The sequence below is a fragment of the Chrysochloris asiatica genome, unplaced genomic scaffold (genome assembly GCF_000296735.1).
Source record: "Chrysochloris asiatica unplaced genomic scaffold, ChrAsi1.0 scaffold00064, whole genome shotgun sequence".
In the NCBI taxonomy this organism is placed as follows: domain Eukaryota; kingdom Metazoa; phylum Chordata; class Mammalia; order Afrosoricida; family Chrysochloridae; genus Chrysochloris; species Chrysochloris asiatica.
In genome coordinates, this window is record NW_006408582.1 from 2,585,831 (window position 1) to 2,599,347 (window position 13,517).

The 13,517-nt window shown below is 41.7% G+C and overlaps 1 protein-coding gene across 1 annotated transcript in view; it reads left to right on the forward strand.

Moving 5' to 3' along the window:
• XKR6 (XK, Kell blood group complex subunit-related family, member 6) overlaps window positions 1-13,517 on the forward strand; it is a 487,454-nt gene that overhangs the window by 246,704 nt on the left and 227,233 nt on the right. The window lies entirely within an intron of this gene.

Here is a 13,517-nt window from a genome sequence, read left to right on the forward strand (position 1 = left end):
TTCTGACAGGAGGTTCATTGGGACTAGAAATATATAAACAGACACCCAATAATTAAACATGGCAAAAGTTGTTGTTAAGTGACATCGAGGGTTTACGAGGAATAGCTGGTGAGTTTGAACCACTGACTTTGCAGTTCAAATTGATCTTTTGGTCCAGTGCTTATCCTGCAGCCCCACATCTGGGGAGCAAATAAACAAGATTCTGAGATGATAAAAGAGAGTGGGTGGAAAGGATCTATGTTAATGTCCCGTTCCCTCATCTGCAAGACCAGAAGATAGAAGAGGTCTTCTCTAGCATTCTCTGCTTGTATTGATACCTGGTAGAGGAGAAGAACTGGAAGGGTCACCATAGAACTTGAATGGCCAGTCAAGCTCCACCCCTTGGGTTTCAGCAATGGAGATGTCTCCAGCCCAGAATAGGCAAGTCAGAGTAGTCAGGAAACTTGCAATGATTTAAACTCTCTGTTCAAGACCTATAAGCATGTAGTTTGTAATCCCAGACTTGTATTCATTCCGTGGGAACAAGGAACATCAGAGCAGAGGGGAAATGGGATAGAGCCAAGAAAGAGGCTTGGTGGTCAGAGAAATTGTAAGTAGCTCCTGCTGTCTGACTGAGATTTCCCAGTATCCTGCTGCTTTCAGTCTTCTTTTGCTTGATTAAGACAGTCCTGATTGGAAGTGAAAAGGAAGAAAGGAAAGGAATCCAACTTTGATCAACAGTGAGGGAATAGGTAAAGGAAACTAGAGTGAGAGCAAGAAACAGATCTGGGCTGTGGGCTCAGCTGTCAGCCAGAACAACCAGGACTTCCCATCCAAGGACAGGACTGGAGGGGATGCCACTCTGCTCTTGGTACATCCATCCATCAAATTTATGTATTCACTCTGTCACTCATTCACTTGTATCTTTTCAGCAAAACAGATAAGATTTCTATCTTCATGGTGTTCACATTCTCATGAGAAAGACAATCAACAAATAGAACAAATCATTTTAATTTGAGGTAATAGTAAATGCTATGGAGAAAATGGAGCTTGGAAAGGGGTTAGCGCCTGGTGGGAGGTGGTACTAGGTTAGATTTGGTGATCAGGGAGTTCTCTCTGAGCAGTGATATTTAAAGCAGAGATCTTAATGATGTGAATGAAGTAGCATATCAGATTGGAGAAGATCAGGGAAATGAGCCTTCTAGCCAGGACAGCAGCACATATAAAGATCTTGCAGTGGGAGCATGCTTGGCTTGTGTGATGACAAGAAAGGAAGCTAGTTTGAAGCAGAGAGAGTGATCTCTGGTAGGGAAGCGAGGTCAGCTGTAAAAAGAACTTTTGGATTTTATACTAAGTTAGTGGCACAACCATTAGGCAATTGGCTGCTAACTGAAAGCTTGGCCGTTCTAACACATCCAGTGGTCGCTTCTTTAAAGATTAAAGCCTGTCACATGGGATCATTATGAGTCAGAATCACCTTCTTGGCAAACAACAACAATGGCAAACCATTGGAGGATTCTCTACACTGGAGTTATACATCTTAATAGGAACATTCTGGTTGTCATGTGGGGTGGAGGAGAGACCAGTTTGGAGACAGTTGGTGAAAGCTGATGGACCAGACAACAACAGTGGCTATGGTGAGAAGTGATGGGACTTAGTAATATGGGAGCTGGTTTCAAAAAGCTCATGGAAAAATTCCATTATCTCTTATTTCCATTTTCCACAAATTTTTGAAGTCTCTTATATGCTTGAGGAGGAGACAAAAAAAAGTGTTGAAGGACTGGATGTGTGGTATGAGGAAAAGAGGGATCAAAGATAGCCTCTACATTTTTGATCAACTTGGTAAAATGGTATCATTTACTCAGTTGGGGCAGACTGAGGGAGGAGCAGGTTTGGAGTGGACATCAGGAGTTCTGTTTTGAATTTGGCAAGTTTAAGATGCCTGTTATTCTTGGGGAGGTGTAGGGCTTGGAAATAGAAAATCAGGAGTCATGGATATATGAATAATACTGAAAACTATGGACTAGACAGGATCACCTAGGAAGGTAATAGAGAAGCGAGCTGAGGTCTGATCACTTCAACATTGGCAGAACAAGAAGAGGAGAGATCAAGAGAGATCAAGAGTGACCAGTGAGCTGGAAGAAAAATAGGAGTGTTTGGAAGTCAAGGAAAGAAAGTATTATAACAAATAAAGAGCAATTAACTGAATTCAATGTTGCTACAAAGCCAATGAAAATGGACCTTAAGAATTATCCATTGGACTTAGGAGACTAAGGTCTTTGGTGAGTTTTGACAAGATGATTTCAGTGGATAAAAGTTTGACTGAAGAGAATGGTTGTGATGGCAGTGAATACAAATGATTTCTATGAGATGTTTTGCTCCAAAGGTACACAGAGAAATAGAGGTGGGAGCTAGAAGGGAATGTGAGTTCAACATTCTGCTTTCATTTTTCCAATAATATTTTTATGTTGATGTGGAATAATTGATAATGATGAAAAGAGAGGGGGTAGTTGCTGGGGAAGGTCTCTGAACAGACCCTGGGAAGTGGGAGCCAGTGTCTCTGGGAGCAGAGCTGTCCAGTGTGGGAACAGGAGGGAAGACATGGGTACATGTGATAGTAGATGTGGTGGTGAGAAAGTGGAGCTGTTCTCTATCAAATACCTCTTCTTTTTGAAGGACACTTATCTACATGTGACTATATCCCTTTCTCACCTGAGACCGCTTATTTCCTCTTACCTGGTTGCTTTCCTGGGGATCTCAAAAGTCATGCTGCACTTTTTTGTAAAAAGAAAGCAAGCTCCTTTGCTCTCTGACTCTCTCCCTCACCTAATTTTTCTTTTCCTTGGATTGGGCCAGAGACTTAAAAATGTTTCTATCAACAAACGTGTCTTTTTCTCATTGCTCTTCATAGAGTTCTAGACTGTCAGAGCTGGAAGGGACCTCTGAGACCATCCAGTCCAACCATCTTATTTTATACAGATGAGGAGAGCTGGAGGGACTTGATCAAGGCAGGACTTTGATGGGGATACCACTATTGCTGAGATTAGCCATAATCTCAAAATTAGCATTGGTCACATATCTGTAGTTATGTTATATTGCTGATGCTACTCTTTCATCCACCTCTGAATTGAGCATGTGTCTTTATAGCCGAGTTTCACTGAGTTACTGATGAACAAGAATGCTATTACATATCTCCTCGCGTATTCAATGGATATCATGCCATCCACTGAAGCACCAACTCTGTGAGTAGGATGGAAAATCGTTCCTGATATTCCTTTGTAAATATTTAATATTTTGCAAGTGAAAATCCTGGGGAACAGAGTATTTCTCAAGGTCACAGGGCAAACTACTAACGGAAACCTGGTATCTTGATGGCTAAAACATTGCTATTTGCTAGCATGGGGGCCCTAGGAAGGTCATGGATGCCGTAGTTCCTATTTTGTGATGGTAAACTGAGGCAAACAAAAAAGGATAATGTCCTTTCAGCCACTCTCCAACCACAGCTGTGTATAAAGATACAGCATTTCTGCCCTGGTCTTACATTGACTGTGTTTACTTCTTGGTGATTCTTCAAGGTTTTTTTTTTTCCTCTTCAAGCGTTTTTAAAAATAAAGAGAAAATGGCAGTAGAAAAATCTACATAATAGATTCAGTTAATATGTTTCCTCCTTAGTTCTCATCCATTACTAGGCACATCCAGATTCTGTTAGGACCTCCTGACTCTGAGAGGCTGAAATCAGTTAACCTCCCTACTCTATCTACTCTTGGAGTCCTGGTGTGGTGCTGAAGGAAAAGTACTGACTGCTAACTGCAAGATTGGTGGTTCAAATCTTCCAGGCACTCCTTGACAACCCTATGCAGGGTCACTATGAGTCAGAACTGACTGAACAGGGCTTAACAAAAAGAACTGCTCTACTTCTAAGGAAGGTGCAACCTAACGGGAAAAGACAGCTTCTCTGGACACCTGGTGGTGTAGTGGATTAAGCATTGGACTGCTAATTTCAAGGTCAGCAGATTGAACCCCCCAGATGCTCTGTGGGAGAAAGATGAGGTTGTCTGTTCTCATAAAGATTTACAGTCTCAGAAACCCTAGGGAGCAGTTCTATCTATTCTGTCCCATTGGATCACTGTGAGTTGGAATCGAGTTGATGGCACTAGGTTTGGATTTATGTTTGGTCTGAACACCTAGGTAGCTTGGGATGTCTTCCTGAAAACTAGCTATATCTGATAGCTCACATCCAACAACAAACTTGTGTCCAGCTCCTGAATCTGCCAGCTTAGACTGGGGACTAAACAGATAGCAGCAGACTCAACAGATGAGGTCCCTGCTCTTATGGAAATGACATTTCTATGGTGGGAGACAAATAATTAACAAACAAAGCAGCAATACAATAACTTCAGATAGTGAGGAATGCTACCAATAAAATGAAAGCAAGAAACATCATAGCAGTGGCAGGGCAGCGTCTGAGGTCCAGCAGTCCTGTATTATATCAGGACTTGTCAACCACCACAAGATTGTTTGGGGATCTAAACTAAAACAACCTTAGGTCTAAAAAGTGCTATTCTGATATGCAGCTCTAGACTCATGTTCCTTTCTGAGATCGCTTGAGTTTAACTGCTGCCTTGGTACCTAGATGAACTCGTAGCTTGTTTTTGTTTTCCCAAGACCCTGCTGCAGGCCCAGACTGAGAAGACCCTTAAAGAACACCTGGAGAACATGTTAAAAACATAAATTTTGGGGACTAACTCTTAAGTGTCTGATTTTCTAAATGGAACTTGGACATCTATATAGTTTTTCAAGCACCCCAGGGAATTTTTATAAGCAGCAAGGTGTAGGAGTAACTGGTCCAGTTGCTCCACAGACATCATCCAGGTTAAGAAATCCACAGAGGGCAGTTGTCACTTTCTAGGTTATTGACAGACTCTCCTCCAGGCAAATAGTCCTCAGGATTTGGGCCATTGCCCTATGCCACCCCTGCCCTTTGTGTGACTAATCCTTTCTGGTGCCCTGGACTCTGCTAGTGCCCGTGAGCACTCTGCTCATTCCCTGGCCTGTGTCCCACTGCACTTTCCTACCCCACTTATTCCCCCAGCCTGTCCCGCCTTTCAGTGAATGAAGCTGGGCTTGGCTGGCTGCCCAGGCTCAGTGGCGGCAGTGGATGCAGCTTTTATCAATGAGATCAACAGGGTGTGTGCTGGGGATGAGTCAGGATGAGATCTTGTGACTGCTGGCTAGGCCAGCACTTTGGAGGTCACCCCTCAGAATTGGCTGGACTTAGTGGCAAGAAACTTTTCTAGGGAGTGTAAATGGCTTTGGGATTTAGGGGGCTCTGAAGCCATCCTGGGAATTGAGATTCTGTTTGCCATTGCACTACAGGGCAGCTTATTCTTGGAAAAGTCTCATTTGGGGTTCTTGTGGATGGAATGGACTTGTAGGCTTAATGAAATCTTCTCTTGGCATCTCCTGCTACTTCTCTTTATTCTTATTTGGTGAGGAGCCAAAACCTCTGTCTCTCCTTTTCTCAGGACAGGATCAAGCAGAAAGAAGAAGGGATTCTCTTAGGCTGGCACTTTATTTTAGTCTATTTATTTCTAGAGAGATTAATGCTTGAAGCAGAATCAAATGTATAGCGTCCAATCCCTCACTTTGGGGCTGGATGCTTGAAACCTCTGCCTTTCTGACAGGAACTGCAGGGTTAAATTGACTAGGGATGACCATTTGGGCTGAAGACCAAAACCCTACATGGCCAGCTAGCTCTGCTGCCACCATACCACCACCACTGATTTTTTTCTGGGAAACTGGAGAAGTAGAGGGCTAAGCAATGGGCAACAGAGCATTCCTGGCCACCAACACCACATCAATAGGATAGAACTGCAAAGCCTGTTGATACCACCTCACCTGACCCCAAGTGTTTTCCATCTCTAGAAGACAAGTAGTAACCATACCCTTTTCTTTAATATTAGTTGGTATGATTTTCCATTATGGATATTTGAGCCCACTCATGAATCCACAGGAAAAAAGACCTGGAGATCTGAATCCATAAAGATTGTTGTTGTTGTTGTCAGGTGCCAGTGAGTCGGAACCGACTCATAGCGACCCCATGCACAGCAGAACGAAACAATGTCCGATCCTGGGCCAACCTCACTACTGCTATCACACTCGAGTCCATCAATGATGCCACCTGGCCAATCCATCTCGTTAGGGGTCTTCCTCTCTTTCTCTGACCCTCCACCTTACCCAGCATGACATCCTTCTCCAGCGACTGTTCCCTCCGGACAATATGTCCAAAGTATGAGAGACGAAGCTTAGCCATAGAAAATCCTAGTGAGCAGCTACTCCATCACATGGTGTAACTCTGAGTTGGAATCACCTTAACAATACCAAACACCACCAACAACCTCCAAAATATCATATGTATCTTATTCAAGTCTAAATTCAAACACATTCCTGAAATAAATAGAAATTACTCAAGTCCTAATAAAACCCCACATACCAGCTCTCTAATATTGATATAAATATTAAGAAATCACTAGATAGGTCTAGACAGTCTTAAACCATTTCACCCAAGGAGCATAATGGTGAGTGGGGAGCAGAAGATGCTGTTGTTGTTTTGAATTGGTTCTGATTCATAGTGACCATGTGCACAACACAATGAAACACTGCCTGGTCATGCACCATCCTTACAATTCTTGTTATGCTTGAGCCCATTGCTGCTGCCACTGTGCCGATGCATTTTATTGGGGGTTTTCCTCTTTTTCACTGATGCTGTACTTTACCAAGCATGATGCCCTTCTCCAGACACTGGTCCTTTCTGTTACCATGCCCAAAGTATGAGAGATAAAGTTTCACTACCCTCTCTTCTAAGAAACATTCTAGCTGTACTTCATCTAACACAGATTGGTTTGTTCTTCTGTCTATGGTACATATAATTTTCTTCTCCAAAATCATAACTCAAATGCATCAATTCTTTGATGGGCTTCCTTATTGATAGTCCAACTTTCACATGCAGATAAGGTGATTGAAAATCACCTGGCTTAGGTCAGATACACCTTAGTCCTCAAACTGATATCTTTACTGTCCAACACTTAAAGAGGTCTTATGCAGCAGATTTGCCTATTGCAGTACATCTTTTGGTTTCTTGACTGCTGCTTCCATGAGTATTGATAGTGGATCCAAAAAAATGAAGTCTTTGACACTTTCAATCTTTTCTCCATTTACCATGATATTATTTATTGGTCCAATTGTGAAGAAGAACAAGAAGTCTGGAGACGGCATTTCCAAGAGTGGTCAAACCCAAGTCCTTGCACATTTCAATATAATACTGTACTTTGTCTTTTCATGTTGCCCTTTGAAATTTTCTTTTCAGCTCATTCCCTTCCTCACATTTTCTTTATCATCGGTATATGGAGATCAAGTTTCAGAGTCTTTTCTAACATCCATTTGGCTTTTTCTTTCTTTCCTGTATTTTTAATGATCTTTTGCTTTCTTCCTGTATGATGTTCTCCATGTCATCCTACAACTCTTCTGGTCTTCAATCGTTAGTGTCTTAAACACCAAATCTGTTCTTGAGATGGTTTCTAAATTCAGATGGGATATGTTTTGGGTCATATTTTGTCTCCTGTGGACTTGTTCTAATGTTCTTCAGCATCAGCCTGAACTTGCATATGAGCAACTGATGAGCTGCCCCTGGCCTTGCTTTGGCTGATGATATTGAGCGTTTCCAGCATGCAGTCAATCTGATTCTTGTGTATTCCATTTGGTGAGGTCCATGTGTATAGTCATCTTTTATGTTGTTTAAAAATGCTATTTGCAGTGAATAAGTCATTGGCCTTGCAAAATTCTATCATGAGATCTGAAGCATCATGTCTTTCACCAAGGCCATATTTTCCAATTACTGATCCTTCCTCCTTGTTTCCAGCCTTCTCAATGCAATCACCAGTAACTATCAACACATCTTGATTATATGCTTGATCAATTTCATACTGAATACATTGGTAGAATTCTTCAATTTCATCATCACTGGCTTTAGTGGTTGGTGTGTAAATTTGAATAATAGTGATACTAACTTGTCTTCCTTGTAAGAGCATGATTTGGATAATAACCTACTACAGATAGCATTGCACGTCAAGATGAATCTTTAAATGTTATTTTTGATGATGAAAGTGACACCATTCCTCTTGAATTTGTCATTCCTTGCATACTAAATGTTAGGCTGAAAATTGCCAATACCAATCCACTCCAGCTCACTAATGGCTAGAATATTCATCTTCATGTGTTCCATTTTATTTCTGACAACTTCCAATTTTCCTAGATTCATATTCTGTACATTCCATGTTATGATTATTAATGGATGTTTACAGCTATTTCTCTTCATTTGAGTTGTGCCTCATCAGCAAATGAAGGTCCTGAAAGCTTTATCCATTCACATCATCATGGTCAACTCTACTTTGACTACTTTCTTCAGTCATACTTTTAATACTTTTCAATCTGAGGACCTTATCTTCCGGAACTCTATCCAACAATGTCTACTGCTGTTCATAAGGTTTTCAGTGACCAAACATTCATAAGTAACCTGCCTCTCTTTCTTACTAGTCTGTCTTCATCTGGAAGCTCTGCTGAAACTTGTCCACCATGGGTGACCCTGCTGATATTTAAAACCCGGTGGCATCACCGCAACACACAAGCCACTACAACACAGCAAACTGACAGATGTTCACCAAAACAGTTGCCATTGCTAGGGAAGAACCAAACTTCCTCTCTGAGTCCTCTGTCCTAAACAGCCTGATTCTGTAGAATTGCAAGCCAATAAGAGTTGGAGTGCTGCCTGCTGATGTTGTGTTATGATGGACTGATCAGGCATCTAAGCACAGTCCTACAGATTTCTACATGGCCCAGTGTCACGGATGTTATGACTACCTTGTGACTGAGTGTGGTATGTGTGAGATAAAGAGATTCATGTTGCCATTAGGATGGGTTATAGTCGTCAAGAGAATACAAACTTTGGAAACTCATGGATCTGGGTTTGAGAGCCCCCCATAGCAAGGCAATGAGCATCACTAAGCTTCATCTCCTCATCTGTAAAACTGGAACTTTATTATACCTGTCACAAAGTTGTAGTCAGTGGTAACTGGGAAGATGCATAATTCACTCAGTAAAGTACCTAACCTCATTAATACGATTCAATCAATATGTGTTAGCTATTGTTGTGGTTGTTGCTTTTTTAACTTACAAGTCTTGAGACATAGTAAACTCTTTTTTTCCCCTGTTTTCTTCAGTGGTCTCCACTAAGTTATACAGTGCATGGTCTAAGGGGTGGAGACCACAAAAACTCAGTAAGGAGGGGTAGCAGGAAAAAGATGAGGAAGCATGTTGTAATATTTCAAAATATACATGCTATGTTTTTGTAGACTGTGAAGCTCATATTCTACAAAAAGAGATTCCATGGAATGCACATATTACCCTCCAAGATGTACAGTAGCTGCTTAATGAAAGTGTTAAGTGGCAACCTGTGAGTTTTAAGTCTAAGAAGGAAGAACTATGATTTGTTAAATGCCAATTATTTGTCAGGTCAGATGCTAGGGTATTTAATCTTCCTAGTAACCCTGTCTGGGAGAAAGTATTAAGTCTATTTACAAATTACCAAAATGAGAGAAATGGTCACATACCTGTTAAGTTTAAGGGACAATACCAGGATTTGAATCCAGGTCTTTGGAGCTTAGGAGATGGTGGCATTTGTTCCTGCTCTGGTATTAATGGACACCTTGGCCTTAAACAAGTCGCTTCTCTATCTGTTCTTATTCCCTCACCAGTAAAATTGAACTGAGAGTAGAGGTGGGAGACTAATGAATTCTGAGGGCCTCTGTGTGTCTCTACCCATCATCTAGTTGCAGGAGAGGCTGAAGCCAGAGAGCCACTGACCTGCAGGGTATCCAGCTGGCAAAGGGCCCCTAGCATGTGAGGGCTGTGCCCAACAGGCATTGGACTGGCAGCCAGGAACTGCAACCAGACTGTGTGGCACATCACTTCTCTCTCCCAGACCCAGAATTGTCATCCTCTCTGTGAATCAGGATGTTGATGAGTATTTGTTGTATGTCAGGTACAGTATTGAGTATAAGAGATATACTATGGTGCTGTAGGATAAGCTAACTGTAAGGTCAGTGGCTCAAGACCACCAGTCATTCCTTGGAAACCCTATAGAGGATCACTATGAGTTGGAACTGACACGATGATACTTAACAACAATACACGTACTAGTTTAATTTAATCCTCCCATTTATTGTGAGGCACTTAGTGTTAATATCTTCATTTTATGTAAGAATCAGGAGTTTTGAGAGGTTCTATTATTAGTTATATAATTAGATGTACAGATCTTAGGAAGTAGGTGGGCCAGGATGGGAATACTTGTTCTTCCCTGTCTCCTGGGATTATTGGGATGTGAATATGATTGGTATCAGTAAGAGTGATTTGTGGGTAAAAAAGTATAACACAAATATTAAAAAAGGTAATGTTATAGGTAAGGAAAAATGAATAGAGGTGAGCTTAGAAAGCTAATGCAGTGTTTTAGCATCTGTTTATCATCTCTAAGCCTCAGTTTCCTCATCTGTAAAATGGGGAAAACACTGCCCTCCTTGTTTACAAGAGAGAGCTGTTGGGAGGATGAGATGAGGGAACATTTATACATGCACCTAGTAAGCCATAAAGGACAAGTTATGCTGAGCATGGTGATAGGAGAGAGGGCTGAGGGCACAGACCATCAGTGGAAAAGGTCATTCATCTGGTAGAAATTGCCTGGGCTCGTTCAGTTCATGGGAGGGTGGTCTTTGGAAATGTACAAGACCCAGTCCTTCCACTTCAGAAGCACCATTGTCATTAGTGGAGCAGAGAGGCCGAGGCACAGAGAACTAAGATACAAAGAACTAAGAACTCAAGAAAGAAAGTAGAAAGTTCCACGAAGAAGGTAGGTAAAGAGGGAGAACTCAGGCTCCATGGAGAATGGGCAGAAGGAGGTTGTGTGCCTGGGAGATGGATGGATGATTTCTGCAGACGGGAGTTGTAGAGACACTTACCTCTAAGAGCACCCGTTCCCTTGCGCCATGTCTAACAGACTCATTTCCTGCTCCCCACCTTACATCCTCACCAACCCTCAGAGTCCTCCTGCTAAGAGCATTTGTTTTGTTTTTTTTTCCACTTCTTCAGCAGAGGCGCACTGGGCATGAATTATTTATGATAATTAAGTTAATATTTTATATTTTATAGGTTTAAATATTTCATCCCTCCATAATGCACCAAGTCCCCAGGGAGCCCAGCATGCTTTGGGTAGCCCATGACATCCTGGTCTGAAGAGGAGCCCCTTAAGGTTGGGTACGGGGGGTGGCACTGTAGCCAACCGACCTCAGGTCAGATGGACCCGCCAGGCCATACTTCTCAATTGTTGCCTGACTGCTGGGCCACATTCTTGCCTGGAACTGTTAGGTTTGCCAGTCTCTGTGTGAGATGTTCGTTCTGCTGTCAGTTCCCCCATCCCACCCTCTCAGGCATTCTGGAAAGTCTAGCAGAGAAAGGAATGTGGGTGTTCCTTCTCTGGACTTGAGTGTTAGCTATACCCAGATGAGTTTCCTCAAGGGCTAGGGACCCAAATGTTAGTATTACACTGCAAAACAAATGCTGCTAAGTAAAACAAAAACAAACAGGATACATGATAGTGTGTTTATAATGCTATCTATTAGCAAAAAGGAGAGGGAGAGGAAAATTTTATCATGTATCTGTATTTGCTTATAAATGCATGAAAGTCTTCTGTATAGTTATATGATGGCATTTAGCTTTGGGGGACTGGGATTAGGATGGGAAGGAGACTGTATGTATTTTGGGATGTTGTGGGATAAAGCACTGGACCACAAGGTCTGTTTAGGGATTGGCAGTTCAAACTCACTAGCTGCTCCTTGGAAACCCTTTACAGGATTGCTATGAGTTGGAACCAACTCAATAGCAGTTAACAACAACAACAACAACAACATATATTCACCAGAGGCAGTCATTTGAAGAGAACAAGAGGATACTGAATGGTTTAAAATCAGGAGAGCTGTGCACCAAGAGTGTATTCTTTCACCATACTTACTCAATCTGTATGCTGAGCAAATGATCTGAGAAACTGGATTATATAAAGAACAACACGACATCAAGATTGGAGGAAGATCATTACCAACATGTAATATGAAGATACAAACTTTCTTTCTGGAAATGAAGAGGACTTAAAATACTGATGAAGATCAAAGAACACAGCCTTCACTATTGATTGTGTCTCAATATAAAGAAAATAAAAATCCTTACAACAATAAATAATATCATGATAAATGGAGAAAAGATTGAAGCTGTCAAGGACTTCATTTTGCTACAATTCACAATCAACAGTCACGCAAGCAGCAGTCAAGAAACCAAAGGATGTATTGCATTAGGTAAAATTTTAAAGTGTTCAAGAGACTAAGGTGCTCTGACCCAAGTCATGGTATTTTCAATAGCCTAATATGCATGCAAAGGTTGCACAATGAATAAGGAAGACCTAAGAATTAATACATTTGAATTACGGTATTGGAGGAGAATATTAAAGGTACCATGGACTGTCAGAACAAACAAATCTGTGTCAGAAGAAGTACAGCTAGAATGCTCATTAGAAGCCAGGATGGCGAGACTTCATCTCTCATATTTCATAGTATTGGAGGGACCAGTCTCTGGAGAAGGACATCTAGCATGATAAAGTGGAGGTCAGTGAAAAAGAGGAGGACCCCCCATTGAAATGGATTGGCACAGTGGTAATGATTAGGATGGTGCAGGACTGGGGAGTGTCTTGTTCTGTTGTGCATAAGGTCACTATGAGCCAGAGTGGGCTCAACAGCACCTAACAACAACAACATATATCCACCAACCTGTGATGTCTTGTGTGTTGCTATGACACTGGCAGCTATGCCACTGGTATCTCAAATACTCACAGGGTCATTCATGGTAGATAGGTTTTAGTGGAACTTCCAGACAAAGACAGACTAGGAAGGAAAATCTGATGATCTTCCTATGAAAATTAGCCAACAAAATCCTTATGGATCACAACAGAGCATTGTTCAACTCACTTGCTTTGGAGACCCTATCAGGAGGGATCAATTGTTATAGGAGGCTATCATATTTTGTGTAGTAGAGGGCCAACTAGGGCCAGGAAGGTTCTTGGTAAAATGGATTGGCACAATAGCTACAGCAATGAACTTGAACACAGCAGCAATCATGAGGATGACATAGGACCAGACAATGTTGTGTTCTGTTTACATAAGATTGCCATATGTTGCACATTTGATTAGAGACAAATCAACAGCAGTTATCTATCCATCTAGCTATATATTTATATATCTCTCTCTCTATATATGTTGTTGTTGTTGTTGTTAAGTGCCATCGAGTCGGTTCCGACCCATAGCGACCCCGTACAGGGTTTCCGAGGGTGTAAATCCTTACGGGAGTAGAAAGCCTCATCTTTCTCCCGCGGAGTGGCTGGTAGTTTC